General features: G+C 33.6%; 1 pseudogene; it reads left to right on the top strand.

Annotated features, from left to right (window-relative positions):
* The first annotated feature begins 727 nt into the window (after positions 1 to 727).
* Positions 728 to 870, top strand: LOC145297998 (U2 spliceosomal RNA; annotated as a pseudogene).
* Positions 871 to 17,911: the final 17,041 nt, after the last annotated feature.

A 17,911-nucleotide genomic window follows, 5' to 3' on the forward strand; every position in this document is an offset into this window, starting at 1 on the left:
TGGGAGACACTTCAACCGTAGTCTACAGTTAATCTGCCTCGCATTCTTTAAATAAAACTACATCACTATAACACTAGAAAAAAATGCGTAAATTTAAAAAGTTGAATGAATAAAACTGATGAAAAATTAATGAGGACATTAAAATAAACTTGATAAGTAATAAAAACATTTATCTTCATTAAGAAATTTAATGTTATTTATTAACGTGTAATTACGTATAGTTGCGCCCGTTTGCAAATATTCTTCTTTTCTTTTTCTTTTTTTTTTTTTTACATAGGTTTACCCCAAAACAATACATAGTGCTACTTGAACATAAGGGCTATTGTTTGTGAGCATGTCTACTGGCAACTCTGTTAAGGATATGAAAGAAATTGCATTTAAAGTGTAGTATCTGTTCCGGCAGATACTGCAAGCAAAGACCATATGTGAGGGCAATCCCACATATAAGACCTTGGTCAATGTAGGGGCAACCCTTCATACCAATTGTCACTATCCAGCTCCCCTACTCTCCGGGGAGCTGGTCCCCATTTTCCCTTCACTCTTCACATTAAAAATCGGCGTTGTGCCTAATTTGCTCGGTGGGGGAGCAAATAAATACCAACCCTTCATACCAATTGTCACTATCCAGCTCCCCTACTCCCCGGGGAGTTGGTCTCCATTTCCCCTTCACTCCTCACATTAAAAATCAGCCTTGTGCCTAATTTGCTCGGTGGGGGAGCAAATAAATACCCTTTTCTTTGCCTTTTGGCCAAGATCAAAGTGTAGTATCTGTTCTTACTACATGCTGTACTTATGTTTGTAATTTTTCCTTGGCCACATGACTAAGATCAAAGTGTAGTATCTGTTCTTAACAGATGCTGCACTTACGTTTGTAACTTTTCCTAGGCAAAGGAAGGGGAAACCCTTCCATGCTAAGGCATTTTTAGTCGCATGGAAGTCATTCCATCGGTCGGTCTGCAACACATTTACATTTTTCTTTAAGCAAGGGGTATGGAGTAACATTTTTGTCCCTTGATTTATCAGAGAGTCTTATGTTTTCAATGGGTCCGTCTGTCTGTTAGTCCGGATAATTGACGGATAACCGTCCATTAGTTTTTCCTGAAATTTTGTCACAAATTATATTTTAATATATAAATGTGCATAGTAAAAAAACTTCTATTTATTTATTTAGTTAATTTTTTTTTTTTTTTTTTTTTTTTTTGCAAAAAATCCTGTTTTGCCCGCAGGGGCTCAAAAGGGGTAAAAAATGACACTTTTTGTCCCGTAACATTTGATCCATCCATTAGATTTTTCTGAAACGCCCAAAATATGGAGGACATTGTGCTTAATATAAATTCAGTATGGGTAACCCTGGCAAAAGTCTGGTTTTCATCCCAGTGCTGAAAACCCCTTTCTTCTGGCGCGTTTTTCATATTTTTCAACAAAAACTTGATATATCTATATAGTGGTTTCCCATGTTGTTGAATGTAAATATACATGTGTTAAGGTGTGAAACTGCACTGTTTGTCGATTGTCACTGGTATTCACCATTCAAACTGACTCATCAGGGGTCAAAAATGTACCAAAATTGCAAAAAATGACACTTTTTGCCCCATAAATTCTGATCTATCCATTACATTTTTCTGAAACTTGTCCAAAATGTGGAGGCCATTGTTCTTAATATAAATTCAGTATGGGTGACCCTAGCAAAATTCTGCTTTGCGTCCCCCGGGGACTTTATTGCTAAAAATGCCCTTTTTTCATATTTTTCAATAAAAAAAACTTGATATTTATATCTATATAGTGCTCTCCCATGGTGCTGAATTCAAATATACATGTGTTACAGTGTAAAACTGCATAGTTTGTCCATTGTAACTGGTATTCAGAATTCCAAGGGGCTCAAAAATGTACCAAAATTGCAAATAATGACACTTTTTGCCCCATAAATTTTTACCTATCCATTAGACTTGTCCAAAATGTAACTTTTCCTTGCCCACATGGCTAAGATCAAAGTGTAGTATCTGTTCTTAACCGGTGCTGCACTTGTTTGTAACTAATAAGTAAATGTGTTACAGACCGACCGACCGACGGTTTTTTTTTAATGCATACCACAGAATAGTTTTTTTAGTCGTGTGCAAGCAACTTTATAAGTCGGTCGGTCGGTCGGTCGGTCCATAACACATGTACTTTTTATTTCTTTTTGTGTTTATTATACCACTATTTATTGGTTTTCGGGGTTCCTGAATACGAAAATAACGTTTCAAATTCCCTAAATCAAATAAACTTTGTGATATAAATTGGGGGATTACTTTTCTGTATTAATTTAATGGAAAATGATCACCCACTTTACAACCAGTCAGTCTCAAAGCCATTCAAGTCATTTACCAGATCATTCAAGTTGTTTTTGAAGGATTCCAGTTATTTTTAAGCAAGTCATTCTTAAGGTCATTCAATTCATCCTTAAGTTCATTAAAGTCATTCTAAGTCATTTACTTTTTATTTATTTAAGTAATTTCAGCCCATTTTTCGGTCATTTTAGTTTATTTTTAAGAATTTCATTTCAATCCTACATTCATGCATTCATTCATTACACGAGAGTACGCAACTAATGGCTATCGGCCTTGTTATTTATTACGATTTATTAACCATCTGCTTTTCGTTACACCTCATCATCCTTTCTACCTATTCCTCTCTCCATCTCTCTGCCTCTGCCTCTCTACGGTTCTCTATCACTCCCTTTCTCTCCCCCCTCTTTCTTTCTCTCTTTCTCTCTCTATCACGCTTTCTCTCCATCTCTCTCACTCACTCTCGCCCTTTTTCTCGATTTCTGTCTTCCTGTCTTTTCATATCCCTCTCCCCTTTCTTTCTATCTATCTCCCCCTCTCTCCATCTCTGTCCATATCTCTCTCATATCGAGCCTCGTAAGGTATATTAGTTCTATGTTGGATTACAAAGCAATATTGCATTGCGAGACGAGTCGTTGGAACACGTTCTTCTTGTTTCTCTGATGTCTTTTTCTTGAACAAATTTTAATCCTCCTTTTTTGTTTTGTTCTTGTTTCTAATTTGCTTTTTGTTTGTTTTGCTCTTTATTTCCGTCTAACCTTCTGCTTCATCACAAGAAATGGATCTTTTACAATTTATTTTCTTAATTCCCAATTCGCGATGTTTTCGTTCAAGCCACCATTTTGTTTAGTTGTTGTTTAGTTTTTAGCAACAACAAAAAAAAGCCAAGGACGCGAAGGAGTTCTCAGACAGGGCAAAGACGCATAATTCCAACCGCGTTAATGGTCTAATTATGCGTCTCGTGTAACTGCTATTTTCCAAAGCTTTGATAAATGATAAATGACTAACGTGTAATAATTATGCTATTTCAGATGAAGGTGGTTATGGAAGTCTTTTATTCGTGAACACGAGTTGTCTTCGACGAAAAGTAATTTGAAGTCAGTTTAACTATATTATACTAGTATGGACATCCGACGTTGCCCGCGAATATATGAGACACTGTGAGAATTCGTTCTCACAGCCTTGAACAATAATGCTGTACACCCACAGAATTTTTAATAAAATTCATGATACTTTCGGCAATCCAACCATATTACGTACAAATAACATTAATCTGTCCTGACTTGTCCACCAAGTGTCAGTCATAAATATCTAACAGTCTTTTCTAATGTCATTCGATGATAAGTACACCTGGATACGACATGCAAAAGTGTTAATAACTCTGACATGTTCCTCTCTTAGCGCTGTCTTAATTTTGGTTGTTATGCCCTCTTCGAATCAGGAGTAATCTAGGATTGTTTTGATAATCTTTGGAATAACACAGCAGTGGGGGTTAGAGTCTGGTGAGTATAAAGTTCATTCAGAATCGTCCAAAATGTACTGGGTGACACTCAAAAGTGTCATCCGTTAAATCGTTAATCAAATTCACAATTCATACTGCAATCCAATCATATTACGTACAAATAAACAACAGTTTCTTTGGCGTGACAATCAAGTTTCGGTCATGAATGTTCAACGGTCTTTCTTTATCGCTGTTCAACATATCTGCGTTGCAAGAGTGCCTGAAAACGACTGGTTTTGTCTGTAATTGTGTAAATGATGACGCTATCCAGTGAACAGATAAAAAAAATAAAAATAAAATAAAACGATCTAAAAGTGAAGAAAATCGGATTAGAAAAATATTCAAAAAGGTGTTCAAAATAAGTTTATACATAAAAATATTCAAAAAAGTTGTTCAAAATAAGTTTATAAATAAAAATATTCAAAAAGTTGTTCAAAATAAGTTTATAAATAAAAATATTCAAAATAAGTTTATAAATAAAAATATTCAAAAAGGTGTTCAAAATAAGTTTATAAATAAAAATATTCAAAAACGTGTTTAAAATAAGTATATAAATAAAAATATTCAAAAAGGTGTTCAAAATAAGTATATAAATAAAAATATTCAAAAAGGTGTCCAAAATAAGTATATAAATAAAAAATATTCAAAAAAGTTGTTCAAAATAAGTTTATAAATAAAAATATTCAAAAAGGTGTTCAAAATAAGTTTATAAATAAAAATATTCAAAAAGGTATTCAAAATAAGTTTGTAAATAACTACTATTGTTCTATTCCTTCATTTTCATTTTATTTCTAAATGTCTTTAAGCCAGATTTTTTTATATTTGCATTTTACATAATGCTGGGCCGTCTTCTCTTCTAGTGAGAAGCATTTAGCTTTGAAATGCCATGGCATAAAAGTTTTTTCATAAATGTCTCCTTAATTTTTTCTTATTGTTCTGATGATATAATAAACTTATATAAAACTCTTATTCCTCATCTTTCATTCAATATTATTGTCTTTGCTTTGCTTAATAGAGTTGAGCTTTTATTATCTTGATAAGTTTTGCTTTGTTAAATATTTACTCTTTCATAACATATATATATATATATATATATATATCGAGACCAAAAAATTTAGTCGTTACCGTTTGAGCTGTCGGCAGATGGATCAGAAAACGTCCAAAATTAAGCGGATTGAATAGATAAATGTATATTTTCGCATACAGTAACAGTTTAGTATATTAGTCCTTCTAAAATCACTTGGTCAGTACTAAACGAGTGACCATTTAGAACTTCCAGGTGTTGTATGTGCTCTCTGCTTATCTCGGCATTGTTTCCAGTCGTCCTAGTCTTCTCCTTGCCACTGGACCCAAACATTGTCGATTCAGGAGAGGTGTGGTTATAGATTGCGCGACCCTTGTCTCACAATTACACACGCACCTACTCCTACAGGGGTATCTTTATCTTTGGAGATTAAACGGAGGCATCGATCGATCGATAGATCGATATATATATATATATATATATATATATATATATATATATATATATATATATATATATATAGCGTTACCCGGTCGTAAAATAAGCTTAAATATGATATTTTAATTCATGGAGATTTGATATTTATTATTATAAAACCAATTTTCTATTGAATATTATATTGGATCAAATGTATAGTAATGATTTCAAAAGTTTTTAAAATGACGTGAGTGCCATCAGCTAGAATCGAAACCAAAAAATTCATTCGTTACCGTTTGAGCTGTCGACAGATGGATCAGAAAACTTTCAAAATTAAGCGGATTGAATAGATAAATGTATATTTTCGCATAGGGAGAAGTAACAGTTTAGTATATTTACTCCTTCTAAAATCACTTATTTTCAATTTTGATCAGTTAGTGACTATTTTTACAGTCTAAAAACGAAATTTAAAACATGTCTAAATAACCTATATATCAAATTTCAAGTTTGTAAATCAAATATTTAAAGAGGAGTTCGGCAGAGACTTATCGCACACACACTGACAAGGTCACTTTATATATATATATATATATATATATATATATATATATATATATATATATATATATATATATATATATATATATAAACGTTTCTGTAAGTACGTTTTCATCTTAAATTCTACGTAATTATGCAGAGTACAAAGTCGTAGCACTCATTCTGAAGACAGGCCTGGGTCTCTTTGGACTTGTGGGCCGGCACCGATTCCTGCTGCTAGACCCAGGGTCTGCCAGCGGCCACCTAATTGCACAAGGGGATCACCACACTCTTTAGCACATCTAGGAAACACTTGGGTGTCGACTTTCAAGTTGACTTCGAAGATGTGAAGTTGTATCATGGTCCTCACTTGAAACCACACCAAAGACAATAACTGTAACCGGAAACTTTGTTTTCATCCTCCTGGGCACATTTCTGTTATTCATGGCAATCCAGCGATACATTTGGGGGAGGGGGTGCTGGAAATGGTCCTGTTGTCATAACTTAGATCGGTAAAGAGCATAAGTTGTGCAGAGGTGCATCTCTGATCTCGCTCGTTGAACATTGTGTCACTTTCATTTTCAAGACAAAAATTTTAACGAATGGCGTTTAAAATAAATATTAAAATTCGAATGGGGCAAGGTGTTAAAGAGGCAAAAAACACGGAAGAGGACAATTGAGTGCTAAATGATTATCACCAATATAGCACGGAGAAACGGATGGGGGCATCATTGTCTGCGCGAGTACTTGCAGACAGAAACTATACATATTGATGAAAAGACGCAATTTTTTAGAGCTCTTTTAAATAGTTCTAATTTATAGAAAAGCTCTTTTTGCCTGCAGATCAAAGATTAAAGCATTGTATGCAAGGAAGATTTCTCCCTTAAGTTACTTGCAAATAAGATGCTGCCGGCTTGATAAAAATCCAGCGTTTTCGGAGACGGCGGTGACTTTGAAGTCGTGAGCTTGGATAGCATGACGAATTTAACCACAAAAATTGTTAGGTGAAAGTATAGAATGGTTAATAATCTAATTTTAAAAGTACAGAAATGTCAACAATTAATTATTTAGCCATATAAAGTACATTGTTCAGATACTCCGGCTACATCATCGGCAAGTTTTCATAAATTAAAATGGTTTCTGGTTTTACAAATTTCCGAGCGATGATATTGATTAAAAGCCAGTTGTCTATTCAAAAAGCAAATAAATAAATTTTTATTTTATATTTTAGAAAATTAACATTTCAGTTTCTTTGAAACTATCTTAAACATTCTGTTTCTTTTTTTCTGTTGGAAAATAAAAGAGAAAAAAAATTATTATTGTTCATGTGGTCAAAGTTAAGAAAAGTTAGTTTAGAGATACACGTAGAAAGATTAGTTCTATATTGAACGCGTTAGAGGACTGACTAGACTCTTGTGTTCCAAGGTTTCGACTTGACGCCTGTGGAATTCAAAAGGGTGAAATAGCCAAATGTAAACTTTTACGAAGTGTGCCCAAACTCCAAAGAAAGGGCGTTGCATGGAAATAATTGATTATAAGAAGGGACCCATCATGGAAATAAATGATCATATTCAAATATAATTCACGTCTTGGCGTTTCCCTTTTGGAATGAAAAGCAGCTTTAATTTCAGGAAGCACGAAAGAAACTTTGTGAAGGTATGTGTCTTTTGCTGGTGAACCCATCGACAATGTTATCAGTCCCTTTGGTAAAGACTGTCTGTGTAAGTTGTCATTGTCAATAGTTGTTATACACACTGTTATAAAAATATTCACACACATTAACACTCAATACGACGATCAATAGACGTTATTCGCACACTCAAGGAAATCACATAATATTAAAGCACGTTTATATATATATATATATATATATATATATATATATATACAGTAGCGTCCAAAACTAAGGGGCAAAATTTTAAAACTTAATATGTGTAAGAAATAACAACTGTGAAAAGCTGAAATTTTGACAACTGGTAGTCGTTATCATCCATACTAACATACTAAAATTTGAATCATTTTCAAAGGATAGAAAAAGAATTATGACAATTATTTATTTATTTTCAAAATAAGAATGTCCAAAAGAAAGGGACAAAATTGAGAAAATGATTCAAATTTTAGTATGTTATTATGGATGATAACGACTATCAGTTGTAAAAATTTCGGCTTTTCACAGTTGTTATTTCTAACAAATATTAGGTTTTTAAAATTTTGTCTCTTAGTTTTGGACACTACTGTATACATTTATTTCATTTTTTGAAGGAATTTAAACTTACTTTCAATACCAGGCAACGCCGGGTACATCTTCTAGTATATATATATATATATATATATATATATATATATATATATATATATATATATATATATATATATATATATATATCTCGATACGTCACAACGTTAAGAAGATATCAGTTATAAAACGACCTTCGTAATATATTTTATTAAGGCCTGTGAGCTGGAAAATGACGCGATCGCTGAGGTCCTAACAAACAAGGTCAGTCGAATAGGCAGTAATGAATCAAAAAGCATTAGAAAACTTTAAGATTGCATTAAAAAAGAGAAAAATAAGGAACATGATGATTTGTACTGAAACCCATTAAAAAGCAGAATTCGGAACGGAACAGTTGTGTGTTTATACGTTAAAAGTAATTAAACATTTCGTTGTTTGATGGATTTTAAAGACTAAAATATGTTCCTTATTTACTTATGAATTACATTTTAAAAAGAACAAAAAAGGGCCACGATTCGATTTATAGTGAAACTGAACTTGACGCAATTTATTAAAAAAATATGCATGTAAAATTAGGTTTTGGTTGAGCAGACGATAATCAAATTTTGCAAAACATAAAATATAAAATTAGATAATAAACAAGTATTGAACAATCAACGTAAAATTAAACGATAAATATTTTTTTTAATTTAAATGAACAACAATAAAAAAAATATTAAATCAAAACTAACATTTTTTTTAAATCCAAACGAACAACATTTTTTTTAAATCCAAACGAACAACATTTTTTTTAATCCAAACGAACAACATTTTTTTTAAATCCAAACGAAAAACATTTTTTAATCCAAACGAACAACATTTTTTGGTATTTATGCACTTTTATTACCATGCTGAAATGATAACGTTTTTATTTAGAAAGCCATTTTTTACATGGGGAGGGGGTGTTTGGTTATCAAAATGTAGTATCTTTTCTTAATACATGCTGTACTTATTGTGATATAAAGTGGGGGATCAATTTTCTGTATTAATTTAATGGAAAATGATCACCCACTTTACAACCAGTCAGTCTCAAAGCCATTCAAGTCATTTTCCAGATCATTCAAGTTGTTTTTGAAGGATTCCAGTTATTTTTTAAGCATTCAAGTCATTCTTAAGGTCATTCAATTCATCCTTAAGTTCATTTAAGTCATTCTAAGTCATTTACTCATTATTTATTTAAGTAATTTCAGCCCATTTTTCGATCATTTTTGTTTATCTTAAAGAATTTCCTGTCAATTCTACATTCACGTATTCATTCATTACACGAGAGCACGCGACTAATGGCTATCGGCCTTGTTTTAAATCAAAATGAACAATATTTTTCAAAACAAAAACGAACAATATTTTTTAATGAAAACGAACATGTTTTAAAACCAACAATAAATCATTTTTAAAACGAAAATAAACGATGAATTAGTTTATCTCAAAAACAGACGATAAGTTTACAAAAATAAAAACAAATTTAATTCAAACAAATAATGTTAATATAGACAAAGTTCTGAGTGTAGAAATATTTCAAACATTAAATGATAAAACATCACAAAAAAGCGGGTTTGTTTTGAAAAACGATTGAAAAATCAAATATATAACAAATGTTACTTTTTATTGCATATATTCCAACGTCCAAAATAGTTCAAAATTCGAAAAAATAAACAAAATAAAATCCAACCAATAATTGCCACTGTAACACTTCTCGACACTTATTGGGTGGATTTCTAACAGTATTTTGTTTAGGTCGGGGATAACAAATTGCATATCTAAATTAAAAAAAAATATTCTGCAATGTTTTTTTAATAAAACGACTTCCTTTTTTTACATGGAGTTCACCACTTATCAAGGCCACATGGCCACTCGGGGATAAGGGTTATTGTGTGTACAGTAATCAATGGGATAGTGTAGCAATAGTATTGGAGAATTGATAAGGTGTCATTACTTAGGGGGGGGCGGTTCATCAGGAATTTGTTTGTGTTGGACTTAAAGACATCCAGGTTGAAGCCGGGAGGGAAACAGGCCAGCGGAACAGAGTTCCACAGGCGTGCAGTTATAAGAAAGAAGCTTTGTCCATGGAATCTACGTTTTGATTTAGGCACAGATAAGGAGTTGGGAAATTATTACCGGTGGTTTCAGCTAGTCGGGTGTTTTTTGAAAACGATTGGCGAGGGGGGGGACCAGAGAATGGAGCTCAGACAAGCACCTGCCATGGAAATAACGATAGAATAAAAGACTCGCTACGTCTCTTCAATTATAATTGAAAGAATGCGGCTGCATGACAACATACACTGGTCCTCGTAGGACTCTGACATGTTTAATGTATCAGGTTACTATTTCTAATTACTATTCTGATTTTTCGATCATCCGGGGGCACTTTCATTACACTCCTATATAAATACTAGCCACTAGATTTTATTTTTAACGGACGATAATGATGGTGATTTGTGTTTGACTTTAAGCTGTTTCACACTTACAATCTTAACACTTTTATTTTCTGACATTTTACAAGCCAATTAACGTTTTCTAAAATAATGTCAAATGAATAGACCTATTCCAGACGTCAAAACATATCTAGACGTCCTTCATTGTTTAAACGGGTAATGTTTGTGTGCATCTTTTGAAAATAAAATCAATTTCTATGCAAATATTATGATCAATGTCTACTTCAGGAATCCAGCATTTTATTATCTCATCTTAACTTCGACTATAAAAACCGATTACAGTAAACTGTGAAGGCCAGCGATAGCCGCTGAACAGCAGGTCCTCACATCTGATGGTAGAGGTGATAATAGGGGTTGGCGTCGGGCGCGATTGTCCGCACGAAGGTCGGGGATAACAAATTACTTGTCGGCCACGGTGCTGACAAATCAGCTGTCATCTGGGCGATGCCATACGCGCCTCCATTAAAGATAAACGATGTTTAGAGCAAAACAGAGAAGTAAGAGAAAAAAAAGAGTAGAAACGAGAAAGCTGAGATTATGGTTTCTTTTCGTGTGTCGTTGAGACAGGAGAAAGAATAACGAGCGCCAATTTTTTTTTTTTTTTTTTTGAACAGATGTGAATAGGAGGAAGGAAAAGGTAATTTGAACATCAGGACAAGCTAAGCCCGCGAAAACGAGACGAGGTAAAAAGAGGAGACGTTTGCGGTTTGGAGATGAGAAAATGAAAGACGGGCATTGTAATGGGAAATTCGAATACGTGAAAAGATGGAGCTAAGTTTAAAGGGGGGGATGAAGTTTTTTTTTTATCACAATCCAAAGTGATCCTTTTAGAGGAGTTGGATTTTCCCCACATTAAAAACTGAACTTGTCTAATTTTGAATAAGTAAATAGAAATCTGAAAAATTCTAATATTCTAAAAATTAAAAATATAAGAATAAATAATATAATTATAAAGGGACCCTCTTGTATTAATTCATTCAAATTATTATTCGGCTGGATTTATTCTACGAATTCATGTGTAATAGTTGTGATAAATTTTTAAGAATTCTGCTTAGATATGCGATATTATATATCATATGAATCAGGTGATTCTATTGTTGGCATTGGTTTCCCCGATATTTTTATAGTCAGAACTATTTCTAGAAAATCATCGGGTACTTAAAGAAGGGACTATATGAAAGTCACCAACATCTTAAGTAGAAGTGATGTTGTGAAATGAACTGGATTCGAACTTGGAGCACCCTGGTTCGACAGTCAGTGTCGTTAATCACTTAACCACAGTCTCCTCCCTAATATGTGGTCATTCTAATTTAACGCTTGGACTTTAAATCATTTCAATCTTTTTAAGTATCTTCTAGTGATGGGACGATTCCAATATTTTTCCAAATTCCGATACAATTACCGATTCTGTTTTAAATTCCCGATTCCAATGAATTACCGATTTCGATTCCCATCCCAATAAATAGGATAAAGTTATATTAAAAAACATCAAGTAACAATTTGTATAATATTACGCTGAAACAATATCTATAAGAAAACGATATGTTCATTTTTTTGTAACTCATCGAAAAAACAATGAAAATTAATACACTTTTTCTAGTTAAAGATTCATTAATAAATTATTAACAAGAGTTTATTTTCATTTTAGAGACGGAAACATTCCTTAATAAATTAATCTATTAAGTATTTTCAAACGGGGGCTAAGCAAAATTATAATACCTAAATGCAAAAATTATTATTCTCAAAAGAAATACAAAATATTAAGGAAAATTTGTTTTGTGTACGATTTTATGTTACGAAATTAAACATATCATGCGTATTGGGGCCTTACGACCAACTAGCAAGTAGGTAAGCGAGACAAATATGCAAGTTTCCAAATTTGAGCTTGAGATATTTTCGAATTAAATATTTAAAAACAAATTGTAAATTTTTGGCAGATCAAAAACTCGCCAGAACAATAAACAAACAATAACGGTCTAAGTACAATGGAATACATTGGTCTCATTTTTGAAGCGTCAAAGATGATACAATTGTGGTTTCGAAACGGAGCTTAGTTTACAGGTCAAAGAAACAGATTATTATACAGGGTGGTCGCTAGAAAAGCGTAAAATTTGAAGGTCAGCTTAGATCATGAATAAAATGCGTGATTGCTATTTTTTATTGGTTCTTTTGTTGTCGAATCGGTGTGCATATTGATTTCATTACATCTTGCTTATTTATTTCCTCGATTTGACTTGAAAACGTGTTTGGCAAGAGCTTGGAATGATATCCCACAAGTTACCCTTCAAAACGCCACACGAGCTTGGATTTCTAGGTTAAGACGCTGCATTGAAGCGCACGGACGACATTTTGAGTATCTATGAGTATAATATAACATTTGTCTTTGAAAACCTTTTTAAAAATAATTCTTTGCAAAAATAAATCGTTGTTTGAAAAATTTCCCGCTTTTCTAACGACAACCCTGTATAATCAACAGGAATCCTATCAGTCGGGTTGAGAATAGGGAGTGGAAGAACGGAATGCTTCAATTACGTATTATCCATAAGAATCCAGTTTTTTTTAAGGCATGTTTATACGATAAATCCTGTATACAACTCGTCTTGTGCACTGTACATGTTTCACATTTCATAACAATATGGACCTCCTTCGAGACAAGATCAAAGTGTAGTATCTGTTCTTCAGATGCTGCACTTCAAGTTCATGTTCTCTTTCAGTGGAGGAGAAATCCTTCACGACTGAGACAATTTTTATTTTTGTTCCTTTTCTCCACGTTAAAAAAACGACCCTGGTGTCTAACTCAGTCCCGTGGGGAGGCATTGTAAATAGGAACAATATGAACCTAAATATATTTCAACTAAATAAAGCTGATTCCATTTCAAGTTTCACCGCCATTATTCAAAGTATTAATTAAATTCTACTCATGGAATCGTGCATAAAATTCATGAGTATCTCTGCAAGCCAATCAAATTTGATACAAATTAACTTCAATTAAGTATCAAGCATGAATGTCCGTCGTTTGATATGATCTAAATATGAACCTCTACGTTACCTTTAACAATTACAAAATACCTTTTCAGCCACTGAGTGCCATGGCAAACAATATCCTATTCCAGAGCTTATCGCTAAAACTCTACGGCTTAAGATTAACGGGCAACATGAATTCAAACTAGTGTCGGGACGATTAATCGGAATCAGAATCGGGAATCGGAAAAATCAGAACTTTTGGAAATATCGAAATCGGAATCGGACAACTTTGTGCTAATTTCCGATGCCAAAAATGATTCTTTTAATTATCTTTTTATTTGATTTTGTTTAAAACAAAATTTCCACTGCTGTTAGCAATGTTAAAATATTAAATATTCATGGATCTTAAACTACCAGTAATGCTAATATCTATAGACTATACCCAACAAGCGTATTTTTACGTCTGAGAAAATATCTGCACATTTAACATGTGTTTTACGGTAATCGGAAAAAATAACAACTTTATAATTAAATATTTAGAGATTTATAAAGAAATCGGAATCGGAATTAGAATCGGGATTTAGTATGGAATCGATAATTGTCTGGGTGGTAACATTGTTTATTTCGACCGGCAGTATGTTGCTCCGACTTCCTGCTAAGTTCTCCTCTCACTATGGCTTAGTCTGTGTCTTCACCATCTTGCATCAAGGTAGACCTGAAATCAACTGTACCTTCAATTCGACAAGCAATCAACAAAAAGAAAAACCAGTAATCATTTTTCTTATAAATAAAAACATAATTATCCACTGAAAGTTACAACTATGATCGTTCATAAGTTCTGACTAAATACAAATGCTCTGAGGACTGGAAGTTTCAATGAGTAAATTTATGCTTGTAGCTTCAGGAGCTTAGAATAAAGTGAGACTTAAGTCAGGGGCATCTCTATAACTGGTATGAAAGCCCCAAAACAGTTGGCAGAGTGTGTCTTAAGTCAGAGGCTTCTCTCTGACTAATGCCTAAGGTAGTTGGCAAAATGTGACCTCGTGGCTATTTTTGCCTTTCATTATATTGAGAATCAGATGAGCCTAACCCCGCCCCCAATTCCCAGAATTTCATTTCACAATGCTAAGAAAACACATCTCAGGTAGTTTTTTTAAATTCCCAGGCTGTAAAAACATTGTTCCTTTTCTTCTTCCTTAATGTGCATCTCTGACTGCCACTCCTGCCAGGAGGGTCCATTGCCTTCACCTTCCATTAAGTCTCTACCTTTCACTATTACCCATGTGGGAGGGCCCATCTTTTATTTGCATAACCCAGGGGTTTTTTTCCAAGTACCATTTCGTATGAGTAGAAAAATAATAATTTGGTTATCTTTTGGGGGTGATCAAATTTCTCGGACAATAATAAGATACTTGACTTTGTATCCACTATATTGTATTTCCTTATCCATAGAAACTAATATTCGACCTATATTTCAGGAGATGCAATAATAATTTTGGTTAACGGCTTTTTTCACAAGCGAGACCTATTCAGATGAACTTGTCAAATTGCCAAAAGGTACCATGTCTGACATTTTTTTAGATATCTTTATATTGTAATGTCCCGTTTTCAGCTAGTGTTCTATTTTTAATGGCCGTGTATGCTAACAAAAATTATCATGGAAGAAAAAAGATTTCTTCTTTATCAATATCAACAAATAACTGAGCGCGTGTATTAAGTATATGCCATAACAACTTTTTCTAACAATGTTCTTTCTTTCCATCATTATCATCAACATCATTACTGCCATCATTATCATCAACATCTCCACTGCCATCATCATTATCATCGCTACATCCAATGACACTATCACAGCATCCTATATAAATCAACCATTCGCCTATACATGAAGTATTGTTGCCACATTTAGGTTGATGTATGTACCACTAGCCTGTCCTTTTTAGGCAGGGTCCACAAAGAATCTCTAGTCTAATAAATCCCGTACTATCAACCAAGCTCTAATTTCTGTCCTATCGCCACAACGTCACATCCATGTTTCTGTTTTAGAACTGGAATGTGCTCTGATTAACTCGTAACATTTGTGCCTTCTAACGTACATACACCCGACTAACTCGACAAGCGGCAAAATCCCACCCTTCATTGTTGAGGTACCTAGATGTTGGAAAGCCTTCTATTCTAATAGTTCTTCCCACGGACTGCTAGACTTTTGGAATCTCCTCTTTCTTTCCTGCTTTCATAACATGCAAAAGTGTAAATGTAATGTGAATATACACCTCGCTGCTCAATTTCCCACAATCACATGGAGACATGATTTAAAATATCAGCCCCTCACGTCCAAGTTGCAATACGCTTTAATTGGGAAAAAAAAGAATAATAAAAACGCACACCTGGATGCGACTGATTTAGGCTTTGATTGATTTATTTTGTTCAGTAAAATCTGAGGTTTATTTGAGATAACGCCACTTTTAAAAATATACGGGGTAAGATTCTATTGATGAAACGATCATCAACGTATCCCCACATAAAATTGAACGGCGATAAAACCAAGAGTGTTGCACATTCGTGATTGAAACTTTGTGGTCAAGTCAATCATAAATTGAAGTTTATTTGTACTTGCGACCAGTTGTTATAGAATGGATCAAGAGAGAGAGAGGGGGAGTGTGAGTTATAGTGTAGACACGTTGACCGGAAGACAAGATCAGCTGATCGGATTGCGTGTAAGTCATGTGATCAGGTTAGCTGAATCAGAGAGATTTGGTTGGGACTTGGAAGAGAGCAAACGGCTTCGCCGTTGTCTCCTCCCCTTCACTGAGGGCGAACGAACGCTGACGTGGAAGAAATAAGACCTAGAAGAAGAAACCACACAGACCAAATTCACTTTCCATTCTTCTGCGATCGATCTGGAAAGTGAATAAAAAACTATAGAACCAATTTCTTGTCTTGGAGTGAAATAAATCTTCGTCCCGCAAAACAGGTACCAGTCTCGCTCACAGACGAGAGATTCCAGGTGGACCAACATCGAAGAAGCAGAGGTATGTTGAAAAAGCGTGTCGCACACACAACGACATTAACTCTGATAAGATAATCAAACACTCAATCCTTTATGATACGACAACGTAACAAACACTCAATTTGGTGCTCATGTAGTAGAATGTACCCGGTCTCTAGATGAAACACTAAGACTCTTCCTAAGACGAACAACAACAACAATACAGAATATATGTCATCTTAATACCACCAGTATATAAAACAGTAATTATAGCTTTCTAACAAAAATAATTATTTCTCAATTTTCCATAACTCAATTCCCGTTATAAGAGTACTACAAAACGTTAAGCATAAACTAATATCTAGCATTTGCAAAATAAAATATTTGTTAAAAATCATTGAATGTTTACCGATTAATTAGCTATTCAATTACAACTAAAATTAACGTATACTAGCTGGCAGCCCAGCGTTGCCCGGTCGTGCAATGCGTTTAAACATGATATTTTAATTTATGCAGAATGCGTATGAATTATTACAGAATCAATTCTCTATTATTTATTATATATTACGACAAATAATTTGCCCGGTAGACTAATTTGAAAAAAATATTTTTTTAATAAACAATAATAATGATAATGTCGCTCATCAAATTTCGCCTGTGTTGATAGCCTAATAGCTATCGTACTTGACTCACTGTGTTTGGGTTTTGGTTTCAGTCACAGCTCGAGTATTTTTCTTTTTCTTACAATAAGTTAAATGTTTTGAAAAAACATAATGTTCGCATGCATATATATCAGTTTCTTTGTGTTTTTATTCGTTTTTTTTTTTTTTAAGAATTAAGCGTTACGTTCATTACCAGGTAATGCTAGGTACACTTTCTATTATTGACTAAATCAGTAAAATTTTTTATCATTTCTGGTGACATTGCACTCACTGCAGTGTTAAACGCTTCTCGTAAATCCGTTTTAGACGAAAACTGACGTTCATTGATATAAGCATTTGGTTTTAAAATAGACTAACAGTTTTCTATTGGGAGCATGAAAACCAAATCATCAAATTTGTACTTTTGATACCCAAAGATGCTAAGAATGCTTGAATGTAAGAAAGAAGCATTGTCATGTACAAAAACAAAGTATTTTAGTAAATTAAGATTTATGTTATCTAGCGAAAGTACCAGAGATTCTCTCAAGAGTTTGCGATAATCAGCAGGCGTAATTATTACCTATATCGAGCATTCTTATGGGACCAACAAGTCTATCTCTAATTAGCACGGGTACTTTTGCTAGTCAGTCCCGATCTTAATATATGACCTTAACCTTTGATCTTGAAACTGATGTGCACCATCTCTAAGTCGGAGACCATTATCATGTCAGGTTTAGTCATGATTGATCCAGCGGCGTAGGCTGTAGGAGAGTATATGTACATATGCTATGACCTTGACCTTTGACC

The sequence above is a fragment of the Euprymna scolopes genome, chromosome 18, assembly GCF_053919585.1.
Source record: "Euprymna scolopes isolate OS-2025 chromosome 18, ASM5391958v1, whole genome shotgun sequence".
Classification (NCBI taxonomy): Eukaryota; Metazoa; Mollusca; class Cephalopoda; order Sepiida; family Sepiolidae; genus Euprymna; species Euprymna scolopes.